At 46.6% G+C, this 20060-nt stretch overlaps 1 protein-coding gene across 11 annotated transcripts in view; it reads left to right on the top strand.

Annotated features, from left to right (window-relative positions):
- Nucleotides 1–20060, top strand: part of LOC119179860 (japanin-like-RA2) — a 162797-nt gene that overhangs the window by 101821 nt on the left and 40916 nt on the right. Inside the window, exon 9 of one of the 11 annotated variants that reach the window (XR_012884936.1) lies at nt 9253–10219. The exons of the other annotated variants lie outside the window; for them this stretch is intronic. The gene's annotated coding sequence lies outside the window, so the exon portion shown is untranslated. The remainder of the gene's footprint in view (nt 1–9252; nt 10220–20060) is intronic. 11 annotated transcript variants of the gene reach the window in all.

The raw sequence follows: 20060 nt of genomic DNA, 5'->3' as shown, positions 1-20060 counted from the left end.
CCACCAGTGTCACGACGTCGAAACAGAGGTCTTGCGGCAGAAACTGTGACACCAGAAGCAGGTAGGCTCTTTTAATAGAACGCGCAAAAGAGCTCTTCTTTTTCATCCATTTCATTGTATTTCATGGCACATGCACAACTGTCATTGTCTTTCTTTTTGACAAGCATGTGACAATATTATCTGTCATCACAAGAAATGTGATATCGTTTTCATAGACATAAGTTGTTATGTCCTGTGAACGTGAATGATACTTATTAGTACATTAAACAGCGCCGGAGAAAGCACCGTGCCTTGTGGTACTCCCCTCGTTTGTGTGTGAGTATATGTTGAAAACCCATCTTTAAAAGAATAACATTTTTTGTCTGCGAGGAAGTTTGAACCCAGGCTACAATGTACGTCAGGTAATCAAGCTATTCTAATCAATCTAGTAAAATACAGCGTTCCCGGGTATCATAATCTTTAGCGATGTTTAAGGTAACTAAAGCTGAAACCAACTTAGAGGGGCTTAAAATTGACCTCTCAGTAATAGTTCCATTATTCTCTATATTGATGAGTCTCTCAACCAATGTCAGTAAATTTGATGTCAGTGCGATTGGCCCTATGCTATACAACGCGCATGCGTTGTATAGCATAAGTTTTCATTCTGTATCGCATAAGTTTCATTCTGGTGGTATTCATGCTTTCCTTAACGGATAATTCACTAGTTCTAGCAGAAGATTTGGTGATTCCTGGAGTAAAACATTTACCATAGAATTCGCCATTTTATCTGGTTCTGCAGCTGTCATCGTTAAGCATAATGTTGCGTCACTCAAATAGGCTAAGGAAACTTCTGGAAATGGCGAGCGCGCTGTGTGTAATATGGAGGCCATGCGACTCTTGCTTTAGATCAAAAACCTGAATGTACCATTCCCGCGCGCAAGCTGGTGCAATTTACTGTGTGCGTATGTGTGTGTATGTAACAAGACATAGTAATAAGTATGCACTTAGAGGTTTAAGGGAGCACCAGGGGCCGGATCGGGCTGTCGCGTTAAACTTTTAAAGGGTGATCTTAAGAATCCCCCAATTTTTTTTCGTAACTGAACGCACTTCGGCGAATAGAACACATAGACGAATTCGACACGGCAAAAGCAGCTACCTTGTTGTATAAGTTTACAAAATAGTTCAACTTAGGCCATGTCACGGAAAATCTTCATCGACGCACATAATATAAACTTATGCTCCTTTCAGAATCCTATGTGACATTTGTCTGAGATCAGTATATTAGATTCAACGTTTTGCTGCAATGCTATAGAAGTTATGTCATGGGATGTTGTTGACTCGGCAACTAACAGTGATCATCTTTGTGTAGTTTGTTATGTTACTTGTCCTTCAATAACTTTCGATTAGCAAAAACGCAGATATATTCACACTAACAAATTTGAAGACTGCCTGCTTTCTGCCATTCCTAAACTACAGAATGTCGCTGTTAAGGAGATGCCATCTTCCATTCGATTAATAGCAAAGACATTCAGGAAAAAATTGTAACTTGCTATACCATCAAATATAAAAGACCTCGTTTCCTTTGTGGGACGATAAGTGTACGCGCGATTATAGAAGACGAAAAGCTGCTTAGAAACGACTTCTTCATAATCAATGCCTAACAAACTGGAAGCGCTATCAATTCCTTGCTGGTGTATTTAGGCGTGCAGTTAATCGCGCGAAAAATATACCAAAGAGGACATTAGGTTATTTTTCAAATTAAAAAATTAGGTGTAATTGGTTGTAATGCCTCCAGACAAGAAAAGCACTGCCAACGCCTTTTACCTTAGAATCATCTGTCTTGACGCCGCAAAAAATGAACTCTTATCTAGAAGACATTGTGCAAAGTTTACTACAAAGTTCTGGCTATTGTCCTCATGCTGGTAAACTGCATGTACACTGCACGTGCATATGTACACTGTCTGAATATTTCTCGTGCAAGACAAGAAAAGACAGTTTTTTCAGCACGGGCAATGAAAGCTCCGATTTCCTTCGAACTTCAGCTCTGGTAAGAAGACGAAGTGATTCGTTTACAGAACACACCTTGCTCGTCTTTTTGCTTTTCTGGATTTTTCGCCGCCGTTGTGGGGTCTATCGCCCCATATATCGTGGCGATGGATGTTCAACCTCACAGGGCACCGTCCGAGTCCTGTTCGGCCGCGGGGACTGCTTCGAGGAAGCGAGGAAACGCGTCTAGTGAGAGAGAGGACACTGAGCTGTACTCCGCATCAAGTGACGAGTCCTCGGACGATGGCTTCCAACCCGTCCTGTACCGCTAGGCTAAATGACGGATCGTCAATGCATCTTCGGCATCAAGCACGACCACCGTGAAAACTGCCCCTCAGCGATGGCCTCACTGTATGCTGTTTGTGCCGCTGAAGGCTACCGACAATCTACGTGGGCTGAACAGGCTAGTGCTCTCTGTGTATCTCGAGAATATTACGCCAAATCAGATCAAAGATGTACGTCTAAGCGCAAGAAGAAACATCTTGGCAATCGATGTGCTGAACCCACGTGCGCTAAACGCGCTTCAGTTAGTAACGCAACTGGGTAACATCAATGTCAAGTCTATAATACCAGCTGATAGCACCACTTCAACAGGAGTCATTTATGACATCGCCACTGAAATTCCAAACTCGGATCTCTCAGTGCTAATAAAACCGACAAATGAAGATAACGTCATTGTGAAGGTAAGCCGCCTTGGTAACACACATTATGTGAGAATTACATTCCAAGGGAACTGTCTCCCCTCCCATGTGAAGATTGGCCACTTTCGTCTCCAGGTCCGACCATTTATTCCAAAACCTATGCGATGCCATAAGTGCTAGAAGATCGGTCATGTGCAGGGAGCGTGCACAAACTCTGAAGTGTGCCCCCGATGCTCAGAACCGCACACCGAGGACAAATGCAGCGCAACCATACTAACGTGCCCTAATTGTCAAGGTGCCCACAGTGCATCTTCCAAAGACTGTCCACGCATAAAGAAGGAGTTTACTATTCTCAGACAAATTGTGCGAGACAGCTCTACCCACAAAGAGGCCACGGAAAAAGTCCGGCGAAGACGATGACGTCACCGTCGAAGATCTTCGCGAAGAACACAGTCAACTACAAGAATTAAGTCAGCACATCTGGAAACGGGGGCCACTGCAGGGTACACCGCGGCGAACGCAGACGATGGAAGAGAGAAAACAAGTAGATCTCTCTCTACTGAAGAGTGGCCGCCACTTACGCGCACACAACTTGTGGAAGAACCACATCAGAAGCCGCATTCATCAGAGCAAGCTGCGACAACAGAGGAGCAGCGGAACTTGGATAAGCAAGTGATTGCTCTTCTACGACCCATACCTAATGCCATTCGCACGGTGTTAAACAACATGCGCACAACGTCAGCCAGAAGTGCACTTCAAGTACTAGACGCTCTGAGTCCAGTACTGGCGGCTCTTGAGTAGATAATGGCCCACCAGCCACTGTCTTTCAGGGAAGAGGTCAAACAAGCAATAATTTTTGAGTGGAATGCACAGGGACTGAAATCACGCATTGCAGATTTTCGTCGGTTCGTTTCCACTAATATGTTTCTTATCATCATCATCATGCGAGCCAAATTTATCAAGCGCTATCAGACTCTCCGGATACGAATCATTTATTTCAGCTTGTTATAGTGAAAACAGGCAGGTCCTGCTGTTTATTCGACGTGACCTGACCTACATTTTTCGGCCTGTACCACCTGACAACGATAACCAATATATATACTTAACCGTGAAGAAAAAGAGTCTTATTGTCACTGTTGTCGGTGAATACCTGTCGCCATCAAGTAGATATGACCACAGAAGACTAGAACACATCCTATCATCCACTCCTGGCCCATGGATGATCATCGGAGACTTCAACGCCCACCATACGCTATGGGGGAGCCCGAAGATCAGCGCAAAGGGTAGAAGTCTGATAACGTTTGCTTCAGACAACAAGCTGTGCTCATTAAATGATGGCAGCCCAACATTTTTACGTGGCCCTGGATACAGCAATTGCCTTGACTTGGCTTTTGTTTCTCGAGGTCTCGTCAGATGTGCCGGATGGTTTGCGGACATAGAAACACATGGGAGCGACCACATTCAAACATATGTCAAGATCAGAGGATTATCATCTTGCAAGGTACGCGAAACTATCCAAAGAGTGGACTGGACCAAGTTTAAATCTCTCATGGAAGAATGCTGTCAAGAGAACACCTCATTTGACTTGGAAGAGCTGATCAAGTCCATAGTGCAAGACACAGTGCGCAACCTCACATGCTCTTCGAGAGCAACCGCATTTGATGTGGCATTAGAACAACTTCGCGCTCTCCGACGGCGTGCGGAACGAAGGTACCGACGCACGAAAGCAATCGACGATTTACGAATCGCTAGACGTCTTCAGAAGAAGATACAACGCCGCATAGACAAGCTAGAGTCACAACGTTGGGCAGCCTTCTGCACTTCGTTAGATCCTCGCAAGCCTTTATCACACTTGTGGAGGACAATAGGAGGGCTCCGGACAGCTCCCATTCAGCGGTATCCATTCAAGGCTCTAGCCTTCTCTCAACAGAGATCGGAGGTCGACGTGGCAGAAGAGTTCTGTGCCAACCTATCTGGTCAACTCGCAGATCCCAACATCTCAACGCTCTCACGTGGTGGCACGACATCACACGATAACCACATGGACCAATTTTTTTTTAGATGCGGAAGCATCTTATACTCGCGCCTTGTAGTGCGCCGTCCGCGCCGTCCGCACCGTCCGCGCCGTCCGCACCGCTTCTCGAACATTTGACAGCTGACGCGCGCGCATGCGCCGTCGCGCCGTCGCCCACTCTTCCACCATCTGTGGATCCCTTCCTCCTCTACACACCGCGCGTGCTTCACTCCTCCACCATCTGTGCACCCTTCCTCCTCTACACACCGCGTTCAACATCTACAATTCTCCTGATTCTCCAGTGGACGCGCATGTGGCGTCGCGCTTCGAGAACATTCAACAGCTGACAGTGCATGCGCCGTCGAGCTGTATATATACTCAAGGTCGGCGCTCGCTCGCTCAGTTGCCGCTCGTCGGTTGGTTTGTACGGCGCGTCGACGTCCAAGGTCGCGGTGAAATGAATTCCAACGAATCCACAAACACAATGATCGACGTCCCTTCGACCAGCGCCGCCCTTTCACATACGTGTGTACGTGTTCACTCATTTAACACCCCTTCCTACAACCACGTTAACCAATTTAGCCATCGACCCAAGTAAGTCGCAATTTAACACCCCATTTCACAACCACGTTAACCAATTTAGCCATCGACCCAAGTAAGTCGCACTTTAAAACCCCGTTAACCAATTATATGCTCCGCATCCTCCTCAGCGTTCCCTCGAGGGAAGCTGCGGGCAATTTTTCTAATCATGAGCTTAAATCAGCACTGGCTTTGTGTAGACGGACATCAGCACCCGGGTCTTACGGAATATTATACAGAACACAGTGTCACCTCATCTCGAGGAGGACTGCCCTCCTCGAGATATACAACGATTCGTGGCGAGATGGCACCCTCCCAGTTAACTGGAAGACCAGCCGTTTGGTCCCATTACTGAAGCCTGACAAGTCACCATCGGTGCTCACATCATACCGCCCGATTGCACTGGCTAGTTGCTTGGGCAAAGGGATGGAGAGGATGGTACTTGTACGGCTAGAATGGTTCCTGGAGCATCACAACATCTACCCGGACGCTATGACGGGATTTCGCCGTGGCCGGTCATCAATTCATAGCGTCATAGACCTGGTCATCTACGTGTAACACGAAAAAGGCCGTAAGCGTCTCTGCGCTTCTTTATTTCTTGATGTTAAAGGGGCGTACGATAACGTCACACATGAAGCTGTCCTCACCGCTCTCAAGGAGGTAGGAGTGGGTGGTCGGATGTTTCAGTAACTACGCAGCTATCTCTCTGAGCGATACTTTTTCGTGAGAACCGAGGATGGTGACACTTCGCTATATTAGAGCCACCGTGGAGTTTCCCAGGGTGGCATACTTAGCCCTGTACTATTCAACCGGACGATAATAGCTCTCAATGAGCATCTGCCAAGTACTGTCAGATTGTCAATGTACGCGGACGACATCTGCGTTTGGACGTCTGCAGCTACACGTCTACAGCTGCGAGCGCGATTTCAGAGAGCTGCCACTCAAGTTGCTATTTACCTCCGTCAACGAGGTCTAGAAATTTTCTCTGAGAAATGTGCACTTGTGACATTTACGCGCAAACCAATGCAGAACTACAGCGTTCTGATAAACAGCAAAAGGATACGTCACCTCCGATCATATAAGTTCCTAGGTGTTATAATTGACAGAGATCTTTCATGGAGCTCACATGTATCATACATGAAAAGGCGATTGACAGGCATCTGTCATTTGTTCGAGTTCTTCGCTGGAAAGAACTGGGGAATGTCCACAACTGCTATGTTGCGACTATACAGGTTCCTTTTCCTTGGATTACTTCGGTACAGCCTACCTGTGTTAACCAACGCAAGTAAAACAAGCCTACGAATGCTTCAAAGTGTCCAGGCTCAAGCACTCCGGATATGTTTAGGCTTGCCCCAAAGTGCGTCAACAGCGGCAACTATCGCCATCACAAGAGACAACCTCATCAAGACCCACATTAATGTGGAAGTGCTGAGGACACATATACGACACCTTGCTCGAACCCCTCGACATCACCTAGCCTCTCTACCAGTGGTCCGACCATGCACATCTTACTGCAAAACAGTGACCGCACATGGTGAGTCGATCCCAACTTCGTTCTCTCCTGCCGCTAGACCTGTGACTCCGCCATGGTGCCTCGCTCAACCAATGAATATTATTAATATACCTGGCGTCCAGAAAAAGGCCAATTTGTCGTCACCGGCTCTTAAGAAGCTCACACTACTTCTCTTGTATGAGAAATATCAAGACTCCATACATATATACACTGACGGATCGGTTCAGCCGGACAGCTCTACAGAAGCAGTAGTGATACCAAGGTTGGGCACGACTATTTAAATCAAGACATCTCACGCAACAACATCAACGGCCGCAGAATTGCCAGCACTTTGTGCCGCTTGCCATTTGTAGTTGATCAACCTACACACAAGTGGACTATTTTCAGCGACTCGAAGGCGGCACTGCAGTCTCTTCTATCAGCCTTACGCCGTGGACCACACGAGCAGCTGGTACTAGAGATTGCAGAGGTTATACACCACCTGACTGAGAAAGGGCACCAAATTACATTTGAGTGGTTGCCCAGTCACTGCGGAATCATCGGCAAGGAACGGGCCGATCAAGCTGCCCGCTCAGCCCACACAGAAGATCATAAACTACGACTACCACTTTCTAGGACAGATGCTGCACGAAAGCTCCGCAGGCTTTCTCGCCAGCAAACCACATCACAATGGAATCAGCCACACTTAAAGCATGCCCGACTGTACTCGCTTGACCCTACGCTAAGTCTTAAAGTCCCGTCGAGGCTTCGCCGAGCAGACCAGACCCTGGTATGTAGGCTGTGGTTGGGCGTTGCGTTTACCAACGCCTACGCTTTTCGCATTGGGATGGCCGACACCGCAGCCTGTGGTCACTGTGGCAAAGAGGAAACAATCCAACATATTCTTTGTGACTGCCTAACATATAGTAAACAACGACTATGCCTTCGGAAGGACTCAACAAATTAGATGATCAACCTCTGTTGAAGCACGGAATTGTGCAGTATCGTCAGGATGCGACTTCACAGAAGAGGGCCTTGAAAGCGCTACTCCACTTTTTGCGATCGACCGACCTTACTGAACGGTTGTAGCTAGGACGCCCTTCCTGTGTGTGTTTTCCTTTTTTTATGAGTGCGCGTGTGTTTTTTTCTCTATCTGAACTCTCTTTCTTGCCCCTACTTCCCCGCCCCCAGTGCTGGGTAGCAAACCAGGTGCCAATATCTGGTTAACCTCCCGGCCTTTCCTTTCTCACTCTCTCTCTCTGTCTTCCTTGGGATCCCTCGTACACTAAAATGCACTGTGGGTCGAATAAGACACCAAGGGGGTGTCGATGGTTCAGATGCAGGAATGAAGCACGAGGAAAATTTCTCGTTGTACTTCACAATGAATTTACCGAAGGATGCTTGGCGTCTCTCTGAAAGCAGCAGTGCAAGGTGATGACAGGAAGCACGTTCGAAGTATCTCACGTGCGTTCTCAGGACTTCTACAGCAATGTGAGTTTGTACTGGATAGTCACCAGCAAATGCAATTGTTGCCTCTGTTGACGTACATCTGGGCAGATCAAGGCACACTCTCTGTGCTTGGGCTCATACTGCCCGTAGAACACGAATATTGGTATTGCAGGTATTGGTCAGCACGGGCAAGCTATCTTTCAGAGAGCCAAATAAAAGGGCTTTTTAGAGTTCCATCATTGTGTCTACTGACATACCCCACGTCTTTCCTGCCAGGAACCTGAAAAACTGAGAAATAGCAGTCAGGCGCTTCTTCATATAGGCCACTTGCGGACTCACACAAAGGTCCCTATTGATAATGATGCTTAGAAACCGCTGAATTCTGGCGTATGAAACGGGTCGCCCGCAGATTCAGATGACATAAGGGGTCATTGCTTTGCGAGTGAAGTCCGCTAGCGCACATTTTTCTGGTTATATGCTGAGACCTTGTTTTAACAAGTGTTTCACAATCATACATGCTGCTCTTTGAAGCCGCGAACGTATCTGAAGACGTGTGAATGCGGAAGTCCACACACTGATGTCGTCTAAGACATCTGTGCGCTGAGATCCTAATGGTACTTGGCAAGTATTCAGCAAGGCCGATCAGTGCTAGATTGAATAGCGTCGTGCTAAGAACTCCGCCTTGAGGAACAACCCTGGTAGCATAGTGTCCTGTAGTTGGACCGCTTTATGTTAACACAAAGAATGACCTTGCAGCCAGGTGGCTTGAAATCCACCGAAAAACTCTACCACCAAAGCCAACAAGTGCAAGAGCACCCAAAATGGCTTCATGTAGCACGTTATCATACACGCCTTTCACATCTAGAAACAAAGCTGTTGATAGTCGGTTACAGGATCTTTCGTGCAGAACTTACTAAATTAGATCAAAGACATTGTCAATGGAAGAGCAGTAGCAATGAAAACCAGCCATGGAATTCGGATAAATCTTGTGGTTTTCAAGATACCACTTTAGGCGGCTTAGTATCACCCTTTCCATTGTCTTTTATACGCAGGTAGCCTGTGCTATTGGGCGGTATGAGGCGAGTTCGAGTGGGAATCTACCCTTCTTCAAGATAGGTACCAAGCGGCTTACTTTCCAGTCGTCAGGAACACTGCCATCCTGCCACGAGATGTTGTAAAGGCTCAACAGTTCTTTCCGTGCACATTCTCCAATGTTGAACAAGGCCCGGTACGAAATACCCCCAGACCCGAAGAAGTTGAACACCTGCAGAGATCTAACGCCGCCTCGAGCTCTACCATTGTAAAAGCGAAGTCTATGTGGGAACGGGGATGTTACCTCTCACTGGGGAATCTGGACAAGTGACTTGGTTGACGATCTGTGCACAGAAATCTTCTGTGACGTCGTTGTCTTGCCACCCTCGAAAGATAGCAGGCGCTTTGAATGGAAAACGCTGTTCTGTATGGTGACGCAGACCTTGCACCGTTTTTCAATTGTGTGAGAGCGGCTTGCGAGGGTCTAGTAACTGGCAAAACATTGTATATCGTTCCGACGCTACTCTATCCATGCAACACTGAATGTTCTTTGGCATCCTCCTGGCTACCCTAAGATCATCAATTGATTTTGTGCGCCGATACCGACGCTCTGCCCGGCATCGAAGGGCTCACAGTCGCTACAACTATATGTAAAGGTCATTTCGTGCGGAAGATATTTTCAACGTGCGAGTGGCGTTTACATTTTCCTCCTAATTGTTTGCTTTCACCCAGATCGTAGGCCATCGCTGCCAGCATCTTTCATGTCAGATTTAAAATTGGCCATTGATTTGCTCGAATGGTCGTCCGTAGACCACAACTAGACAAGCCTTTGATGTTAAGGTAGACTGGAATGGGATCGCTTCCTCGTGTCTCAACATCTGGAAACCACTTGACGTATCTCACGAAGGAGTGAAGACAAAAGCAAGGTCGAGACAGCTGCCGCATGTTACCCCTCGAAGAAAAGAGGTGCTGCCGTCGTTCAGGAGGGTAAGGTCATATATGTAGGCAATGTTTGCTAACCTGCGTGTTCTTGCATTTGTCCGCGTACTTCCCCATGTGTGATGGTGTGCATCGAAATCATTTTCTATGACCCAAGGTGCAGGACACACTCTCAAAATGTCTGCTAATTTTCCGGAATTGAGAATATTCGAAGGCGATATATAAACGCCTATGAGAGTACACATGAGTTTTTTTGATCAACGTTCCTTTTTGTGGCTATCATCAGGCGTTCCCTGCGACACCCGTAAAAAAATATGACATGCGAGATATAAGAAGCCATGAAGCGCAATACATTTACCTCCTAGTTGCCTTGTCGGACGTCCTATGTTGTTTTTGTTCACTTCACACGCACAACCACACACACACACACACACACACACACACACACACAAACACACACACACACACACACACACACACACACAAACACACACACACACACACACACACACACATATATATATATATATATATATATATATATATATATATATATATATATATATATATATATATATATATATATATATTGTAGTGAAGAAGAGGTGCTTCAGCGGCATTTCTCGGCGCAACAGGGGCATCGCCATCAGCATAAGTTCATGCTTGCTCCACTTGGCTAGACGTTGCTGACTGCTTCGCTTTCAGCGTTCTGCTCTGCAAATAAACCCCGTTACAAGTGGTGGATTTTGCTGGGTTTCGATCACTCTGGAGCTTCGGAATCGCATTTTACCATACATTATGCCTACCGACGCAAGCGCCGCTCCAAATCCTCCATCGGCACCACCTACTGTTCTCTGCGCCGGTTCTCTGCGTCTGCGAGATCCCTCTGTTTTTCTCAGGCACAATAGACAAGGACGTTGACGACTGGATTTCAATTTACGAGCGAGTGAGTACTCACAACAAATGGGATGACGCCGCCAAGTTGGCCTACGTCTCCTTCTACCTGTCGGACGTGGCATAGCTGTGGTTTATAAACCACGAAGCGGAACTCCCTACATGGTCGGTCTTCAAAACGAGCCTCACATTAGTTTTCGGGCGGCCTGAGGTACGCAAACGCCGTGCCGAACAACGCTTACATACTCGGTTCCAGCAGCTTGGTGAGAATTTCACAAGCTATATTGAGGACGTTCTGGACCGTTGCAAGCGAGTCAACGAGTCGATGTCCGAAGAGCTTAAGATCAAGCATATCATGAAGGGCATTGAGGACGACGCTTTCCAAAAGTTGCTTTCTCAGAGTCCTCACACTGTCCTGGAACTGACCGAGTTATGGCAGAATTTTGACGAGTTGTGCAGGCAACGTCTTTCCACCCGACGTCCCTTGGTGCTCGACGACTCTTCGTCCAGCCTTTCCAACCATGGCATAGGAGAAGACCATGCCCCTCTTCTCTCCAAGATCCAAGTGTTCATCCGTGCTAAGGTCGCTCGTCAGCTCTCTTTGATGTTCTGTGTACCCGATTACCACGCAGATCGACATCTACACTCCGCGACTTCATTCAAGACCAGGTCGTACAAGTTCTTCCTCCCGCCCGTGAACCGCCCCCAGTCACCGCACCTTTCACGTACGCCGAGGCCGTTGCTCGACCTCGACAGCCTGCGTTCCAGCCAGCGCCTATGTATTCGCCACCGCCCTTTTTGCCGCCGACCTATTCACCGCCGACTTATTCACCGCCGCCAATGCCGATACCACCTCGGCCACAGTTTTCTGCCCCCCAGCCGAAAATCGGAGTGTACTCCGACCAACGGAGGACCTACGACAACCATCCCATATGTTTTGCTTGTGGTGGTGTTGGCCACGTGGCACGTTATTTTCGTCGTCGCCAGGCTGCTCAGAACATTCGACGAATGCCCTCTTTCGACCCTCAGTTTTCTTCTACGCCTTCAAGCCCTCCTTCCTCTTCCTTTCCTTCCGATCGTCCACACGGCCCGACCCACCGCTCCCCATCTCCACGTCAACGTGCGCTTTCCCCTATGCGTCGCCGTTCCGGACCCACCGACCAGGAAAACTAACGGCCGCAGTTCCTGAGGCAAGAACTGCGTCCCCGTCGCCATGCACAAGTCCTCGCCCCTGTCCAGCTAACGTCATAGAAGTGTCAGTCGATGATATCGTTGTCATGACGCTTGTTGACACCGGAGCCGCTCTATCCGTCCTTTCCATAAACCTGTGCCGCAAACTCCACAAAGTTCTGACGCCATTATCCAGCCTCTCTCTTAGAACGGCTAACGCACAAAGTGTAACACCTTTCGCAGCCTGCACCACACGAGTCGTCATCGAAGGGATTGAGTATATTGTCGAATTCGTAGTGCTGCCCTCGTGTTCCCATGACATGATACTCGGCTGGGACTTCCTTGCGAATAATAATGCCGTCATTGACTGCTGTCGCGCTGAACTTGAGTTATCTGCACTTGCTGATGTTGACACTGTCAAAGCCTCCCTGCCGTGTTATAAACTGTTTTTTCCGACGACACCACCATACCACCGTGCTCTTTTCTGCTGGTGACTGTGTAGTGTGAAGCTATCTCCGACGGTGATGTTTTATTTACGCCCTCTGCCCTGTTCCGTCAACGCAAATGTTCTCCACTGCCCTTGCTCTCCTTACTCTCTACCATGGCGTCACGAAGACGCTCGTGTACAATACGATAGAAGGGCCTTTACGTTTATTCTATGGTGAATGTCTCGGTCACGTGCATCCGATCGACGCCTGTCAAATTTTTGACGCTTCATCTAGTTCACTTTCTACGGACCTCAGCGCACTCATTTCTGACTCTGTTGTTGACCAGTCACTCCTTGACGCGTTCCACCGCTCCATCGATGTCGAAACGTCTTCTTCAGAACGAAGCCAGTTAGTGAACCTGCTGCAAAAGTTTCGTACTTCTTTTGACAGCCACGCTTCTGACCTCAGTCGCACGTCGAACATATTTCACAAGATTGACACAGGAAGCCATACGCCTCTACGGCAGTGCCTCTACCGAGTCTCAGCGTCGGAGCGCCGTGTTATTGACGACCAGGTTGCTAACATGCTCCAGAGTGGTATTGTACAGCCTTCTAACAGTCCATGGGCGTCACTGGTAGTTCTTGTTAAGAAGAAGGACGGCTCTATTCGGTTCTGTGTGGACTATCGACCTTTAAACAAGATCACCCACAAGGACGTTTACGCGTTACCGCGAATAGACGACGCCCTTGAGTGTTTGCAGAGAGCACAATACTTCTCTTCGCTGGATTTACGGTCTGGATACTGGCAAGTTCCTATGGAAGCATCTGACCGACCGAAAACAGCATTTGTCACACCTGATGGGTTATACGAGTTTACCGTTAAGTCTTTCGGCCTTTGTAACGCTCCAGCCACTTTTGAAAGAATGATGGACACTACTTTACGAGGCCTCGAGTGGAACACATGTTTATGCTACCTCGATGACGTAGTTGTCTTTTCCACCAATTTCTACACCCATTCAAATCGCCTCGAGCACGTCCTCACACGTCTTACCGACACCGGCCTTCAGCTCAACCTCAAGAAGTGTCGTTTTGGTGCCCGGCAGCTAACCATTCTTGGCCACGTCGTATCGCGGCACGGCATACTTCCCGAGCCCGCCAAGCTTCGAGCAGTCGCCAGTTTTCCGAAGCCAAATAACTTGAAAGAACTTAGAAGTTTTGTCGGCTTGTCGTCATACTTCCGACGCTTTATTAGAAATTTTGCTTCCGTATGTGCACCCTTTACGGACCTTCTTAGCGGCGACAAGGACCTTTACACCTGCTCACCAGCATGCGACGATGCATTCACCAAATTACGCCACCTGCTGACTTCACCTCCCATCCTCCGCCACTACGATCCTGCCGCTCCCACGGAGGTTCATACTGATGCCAGCGGTGTTGGACTTGGCGCTGTGCTCGCGCAACGAAAGGCAGGGTTTGATGAATATGTCGTCGCCTACGCAAGCCCAACTTTGACGTCAGCGGAGGCTAACTACTCCGTGACTGAGAAAGAGTGTTTAGATATTATTTGAGCCCTTGGAAAATTTTGCCCCTACCTGTAGGTCACGCATTCGACGTCGTCACTGACAACCACGCCCTTTGTTGGCTATCCACACTTAAAGACCCTTCCGGACGACTTGCTCACTGGGCGCTCAAACTTCAGGAATACGACTTCCGCGTTATTTACAGATCTGGTCGTAAGCACACGGACGCCGACGCCCTTTCTCGCTCACCCATATCGGATGAAGGTGTTTGCTTCTCTTCCCTCGAGCCTGCACTTGCGTAATCCGCCTTGCGCAACGTGAGGGTGGAACAACGAGAAGGAGTGAGAGGATCTTTCTGATCCTCTCACTCCTTCGCCGTCTCGCGCTCTCCGCCGCCAGGCTAGCAGCTTTTGCTTAAGGGATGATCTTCTTTATCGACGCAACTACCTTTCTGATGGTCGCAAGTGTCTCCTTGTGATACCCCGCCGTCTTCGAGCTGCTATCTGCGAAGATTTTCACGCATACCCACAGTGCGCCCACGCAGGCCTCTTCAAGACATACGCTAGGCTTCGACTCAGATTTTATTGGCGTGGCATGTATAACTACGTGCGAAAATTCATTCGCTCGTGTGCTAGTGCCAACGACAAAAGTTACCTCCCGGGCAAGTCTACCCGTCACAACCTCTTCCTTGTCTTAGTCGACCTTTTGATCGCGTCGGCATTGACATTTACGGACCGCTACCATCAACTCTAGCTGGTAATCGCTAGTTTATTGTTGCGATAGACCATCTGACACGCTATGCCGAAACAGCTGGGCTGCCGACTGCCACAGCCCATGACGTTGGAACGTTTCTGTTGCAACGTTTTATGCTGCGTCATGGTGCGCCTCGCGAGCTCTTAAGTGACAGAGGCCGTGCCTTCCTTTCTGACGCCTTGAAGGCATTACTCAATGAATGCCGTGTCGTGCACCGCACAAGTACAGCGTACCACCCTCAAACAAATGGCATGACGGAGTGCTTCAACCGTACTATTGGCAGTATGCTGTCGATGTACGTCGGCTCTGATCATTCAAATTGGGACCAAGTTCTCCCGTTCGTCACCTACACGTATAATACTGCCGTACAAGCTACTACTGAGTTTTCGCCATACTTTCTTTCGTACGGACGACAACCTTCAAATACAGTAGACGCTATTCTTCCATATAAACCTTATGAGTCCGAAAGTACAACTCTGTCTGAAGCTGCCTGACTTGCTAAAGAATGCCACCAGCTTGCCCGCTCTTTTTCTACCGAGGACCAGTGGCAGCAGCAATCCCGCCAGACTGGGGACCGTTCGGCTCCAAACTTCCCACCTGGTTCATTGGTTTGGCCTCGGGCACCTGCTACCGCGCCTGGCCGCTCCGCAAAACTTCTTCTTAAGTACATCGGGCCATACCACGTTGTAGAGCAAACATCACTCGTCAACTATATTGTGGAACCCATCATCTCATCCAAAGACCTACGCTACCGCGGCCGCGACACTGTTCAAGTCTCTCGTCTCAAGCCATATTACGACCCATTAGTCGTTTCTTCTCCCTAATCCGCCTTTTTGTGCGGAGGGCGATTGTAGTGAAGAAGAGGAGCTTCAGCGGCATTTCTCGGCGCATCAGGGGCATCGCGATCAGCATAAGCTCGTGCTTGCTGCGCTTGGACGGACGTTGCTGACTGCTTCGCTTTCTGCTTTCTGCGCTGCAAATAAACCCTGTTACAATATATATATATATATATATATATATATATATATATATATATATATATATATATATATATATATATATATATATATATATATGTGTGTGTGTGTGTGTGTGTGTGTGTGTGTGTGTGTGTTCGGATTCTACTCACGGCAACTTATCTTTTCACCCACTTTTTTTCTTCTCATTTACATGACAATTGGCCTAATAACTTCCTGTATACCTCTCTTGGCCTAATGGTCTGTTAGATCTAATTATTATTGTGTAAAACACGAAAAACGAGCCCTTATGATACACTTGTTTCTCTTGTTCATTAACGAGGGTCTCGTACTGGCAGACTTGGTGCCTTTAGTTTGTATACGAGGGTTTATTGGTCAGCTGCCAGTTAGTAATAGGGCCACGTGCTACGTGACGCCAAACAGGCTCATAAAGAGTGTGTAACACTCGCCACCATGGCTATTAGTGGCGCTGACAGACACTCCCACGTTTAAACTGACATAGATACCCAATAAAGTGGCTGTGGGAATAGCTGTCATGGTAGCTCAGTGGTAGAGCATCGAACGTGTTTTTGAAGGTGGCAGGTTCGGATCTTGCCCACGGTGAGTTATCTTTTCACCCACTTTTTTTCTTCTCATTTACATTACAATTGGCCTAATAAGTTTCCCTATAGCTTCCTTGGCATTATTGTCTGTTGGATCTCAATATTATTGTGTAAAGCACAAAAAAACGAGCCTTGAAGTATACACTTGTTTTTCATTTATATATATATATATATATATATATATATATATATATATATATATATATATATATATATATATATATATAATTGCAGGGAATAAATTCTTGGACGCCGGTAAATAGTATGAATAAAAAGAAGACACACGTCGCAAAATGGAAAGGTTTCTTTACGTTTCGGCCGTGGGACCGGCCTTCGTCAGAATAACAGATGTAACAGTGGTGCAACAGCATATAAGCGCACACGTTTCGCTTGCAATAATCACGAGTGTGCAAACATCATAAAAACAAGTACAACAATCAGACATGAAATCTATATGGGGGCCCCCGTATCACATCTTACTTATAAGCAATCAAATAACAAGTCACGACACGTGCACAAGGATTACAGCTGGTACAAGCAATAACATCTACAGCGGTCACTGGTGCAAGACGCTGAGTTTCCCCGTACTCTCATTTAAACCACCTGCGATTGTATTGAACTTAAAGATGAGAAATGATTCGCGCACTTCCCTGTCATGATGCGTTCGGAAGCCAGACTCTAGAATCGTGGCTCTAATCTTGTCAAATGAGTGGCCCATTGCGTTAGCATGCTTTGATATTGGAAGGTGAGGAATTGAAGAGATTTATTTATTTGTTTATTTATTTATACATACTGCAGCCCCTATTAGAATATTGCAGGAGTGGACATACAAATGATCAGGTGATAACAAGCAGAAACAAAAATATGAGCATATGGCACAAATTTGTGGTTCATAGTACTACACAAGATACAGAATGAACAGAGCATGAGCACAGAAAGCATAAGAACATGGAAATATCTAATTAACACGCATGTAATATTGCACTCAGACACTGCTCCAAAGGGAGCCCGCGGGTATCGCCGGGTAGCAAGTTCCAGAGCTCAATAGTGACGGGAAAAAAACAATACTTAAACAAATCAGTTTTGGGGTGAAGTGGCGTAATATTTAGCGCATGTTGACTCCTGGTGTGAACAGAGGGCGGTGTGGCAAACTGCAGATACCTGTGGATCGAGGGCAAGCGCGGCGAATCAATCAAGCTGTACAGGAGCTTTAAGCGTTCTGAATGGCGCCTGGCAGATAAAGGAGTTAAACCCAAAGGTGCTAAGTTGGACGTAGGCGAAAAATCCCGGTCATATCTTCGGCAGATAAAACGGACGGCTTTTTTTGTATGGATTGTAGTTTTGCAATGTTGGACGCTTTGTGTGTATTCCACATGACACAACCGTATTCAAGTAATTGCCGCACTAACGTTTTAAATGTTAAGAGCTTGGTTTCTTTTGGTGCTACACGGATAACGCGCTGTAAGTAACCTAATCTCTTCAGGGCTTTATTATACGTAATATCAATGTGTTTGGACCAGGACATGTTGTGAGTGAAATGAAGGCCGAGGTACTTATATTCCATTTTTCTTGTTAAATGATAACCATCGAATGAGTAGGGAAATAGATGAGCGGATGACCGAGTAGAAAATGTCATGCACACAGTTTTTTGGAAATATACATTCATTTGCCAGGTTTGACACCAAGTGCGAAAATTGGAAAATGAGTTGTTCAGTTTCTCGTGATCCTCAGCAGAAGTAATTTTTTGATAAATCACGCAGTCATCGGCGTATAGCCTAATCCGAGACGTTAGGTTACCGGATATGTCATTAATAAATCATAAGAAAAGAAGGGGTCCAAGTAATGAGCCCTGCGGAACACCTGAAGTTACATCAGCGGTACTGGATGCCGTTGAGTTAAAAAATACATACTGCGAGCGGTGCGAGAGAAAACTAGATATCCAACCTACGAGCAGCGGGTTTTTTAATATGAAATTAAGTTTAAGTAAAAGTTTGGAATGGAGAACTGTATCAAAAGTTTTCGATAAGTCAATAAAAATACCATCTACCTGATAACCCGAGTCAATGGCTTCAATAACATCATGACTAAATTCGGTAAGTTGAGTGATTGTACTGAAACCGCGTCTAAAGCCGTGTTAAAACTGGTTTAGAAAATTATTAGTTTCCAGAAATTCTGCTATGTGTTTGTATATGACGTGCTCCAGTATTTTGCATGAGTGAGATGTCAAGGAAATAGGCCTGTAATTAGCCGGCGAGGATTTGCATCCAGCTTTAAAAAAAGGGGAGCACTTTAGCAAGCTTCCATGATAATGAAACTGTTGCTAGGGATTTTTTTGTATATTATCTTAAGGTAGCGGCTTGTACATGAAGCATATCGTACTAAAAAGTTGTTGGGAATATTATCTGGGCCAGGGCTTTTTTTTAGTCTCTAAGTTAAGTATCAAATTTAGAATGCCTTCTCAGATAAACATACGTCACCAATTGAGGGTGCAGGGTTGGCCAGTGAAAAGGTAGGTGTTTGAAAATTATCAATGGTGAAAACAGATTTAAAATAAGAATTGAATTCACTGGCTATTGTGACGGGATCGCTTGTGGAGGCTCCATCAATGTCCATTGTGTTTGGTTCCGTTGAACTCGGCAAGATGAAGCTCCAAAATTTTCTTAGATTTGTTACCATCAGGTATTTCATTGTCACTTGGTAATAGTAATCCGTGGTGGCTTTAGTTTTGGCTCTTAATTCTTCTTTAAGTTTAATGAACTCATTTAGTGACGGGGAGGTCTGACGTCTAATCGAACAATCTAACCTTTTTACGCGACGTGTCAGTTGTAACAACTCCCTCGTCATCCATGGCAACCGAACATTTTTTCTCTTTTTTTATTGGAATAAAGCGGGTGATACAAGAATACACAAGACTTTTAAAGAAAGAAACCAAATCGTTGACGTCGCTAGATTCACTAAGCCGTTCAAAATTTTCAAATGAATCCTCTAGAACTGTTAGGATACTGACGTCATCTGCACGGTTAAAGTCATGGTGAGTTGAATACACAATATTCGGTGTGGATACACGACATGAGAGTGAGACGAAAACGGCTTTATGATCGGAAATTCTTTCAGTGACAAGGCAGTTAAACGTGCTTTCTAAGAGAGTAGGGCTAACAAAGACTAAATCGAGAACTGCAGACTCTCTTGTAAATTCTCGAACAACTTGGGTTAGGCCGAGAAACAGAGAAAATTTCAGCAGCTCTGTGTCTGTCAGAGAGGGCGAATCGCTTAAAGACAGGGTGGACCATTGAATTCCAGGCGCGTTAAAGTCTCCCATAAGGATTATATTTCCGCTCTTGTAGTTATGCTCACTAATAAAATTTGTCAAGGTGATCAAAGAATCCGCTGACGATCCCGGAGGTCGGTAAAAAACGCCTGTTATGATAGTGATGTGCTCAAAGTAAAATTTGCACCACACTGACTCTATTCCTATAGGCCCTTGAATTGCACGAAACTTCAAGTCTGAACGAAAAAAGAGTGCCACCCCGCCTCCTCGCCCACTGT

This window comes from Rhipicephalus microplus, chromosome 7, assembly GCF_043290135.1.
Source record: "Rhipicephalus microplus isolate Deutch F79 chromosome 7, USDA_Rmic, whole genome shotgun sequence".
Lineage (NCBI taxonomy): Eukaryota > Metazoa > Arthropoda > Arachnida > Ixodida > Ixodidae > Rhipicephalus > Rhipicephalus microplus.
This window is presented reverse-complemented; position numbering and strand designations above follow the sequence as displayed.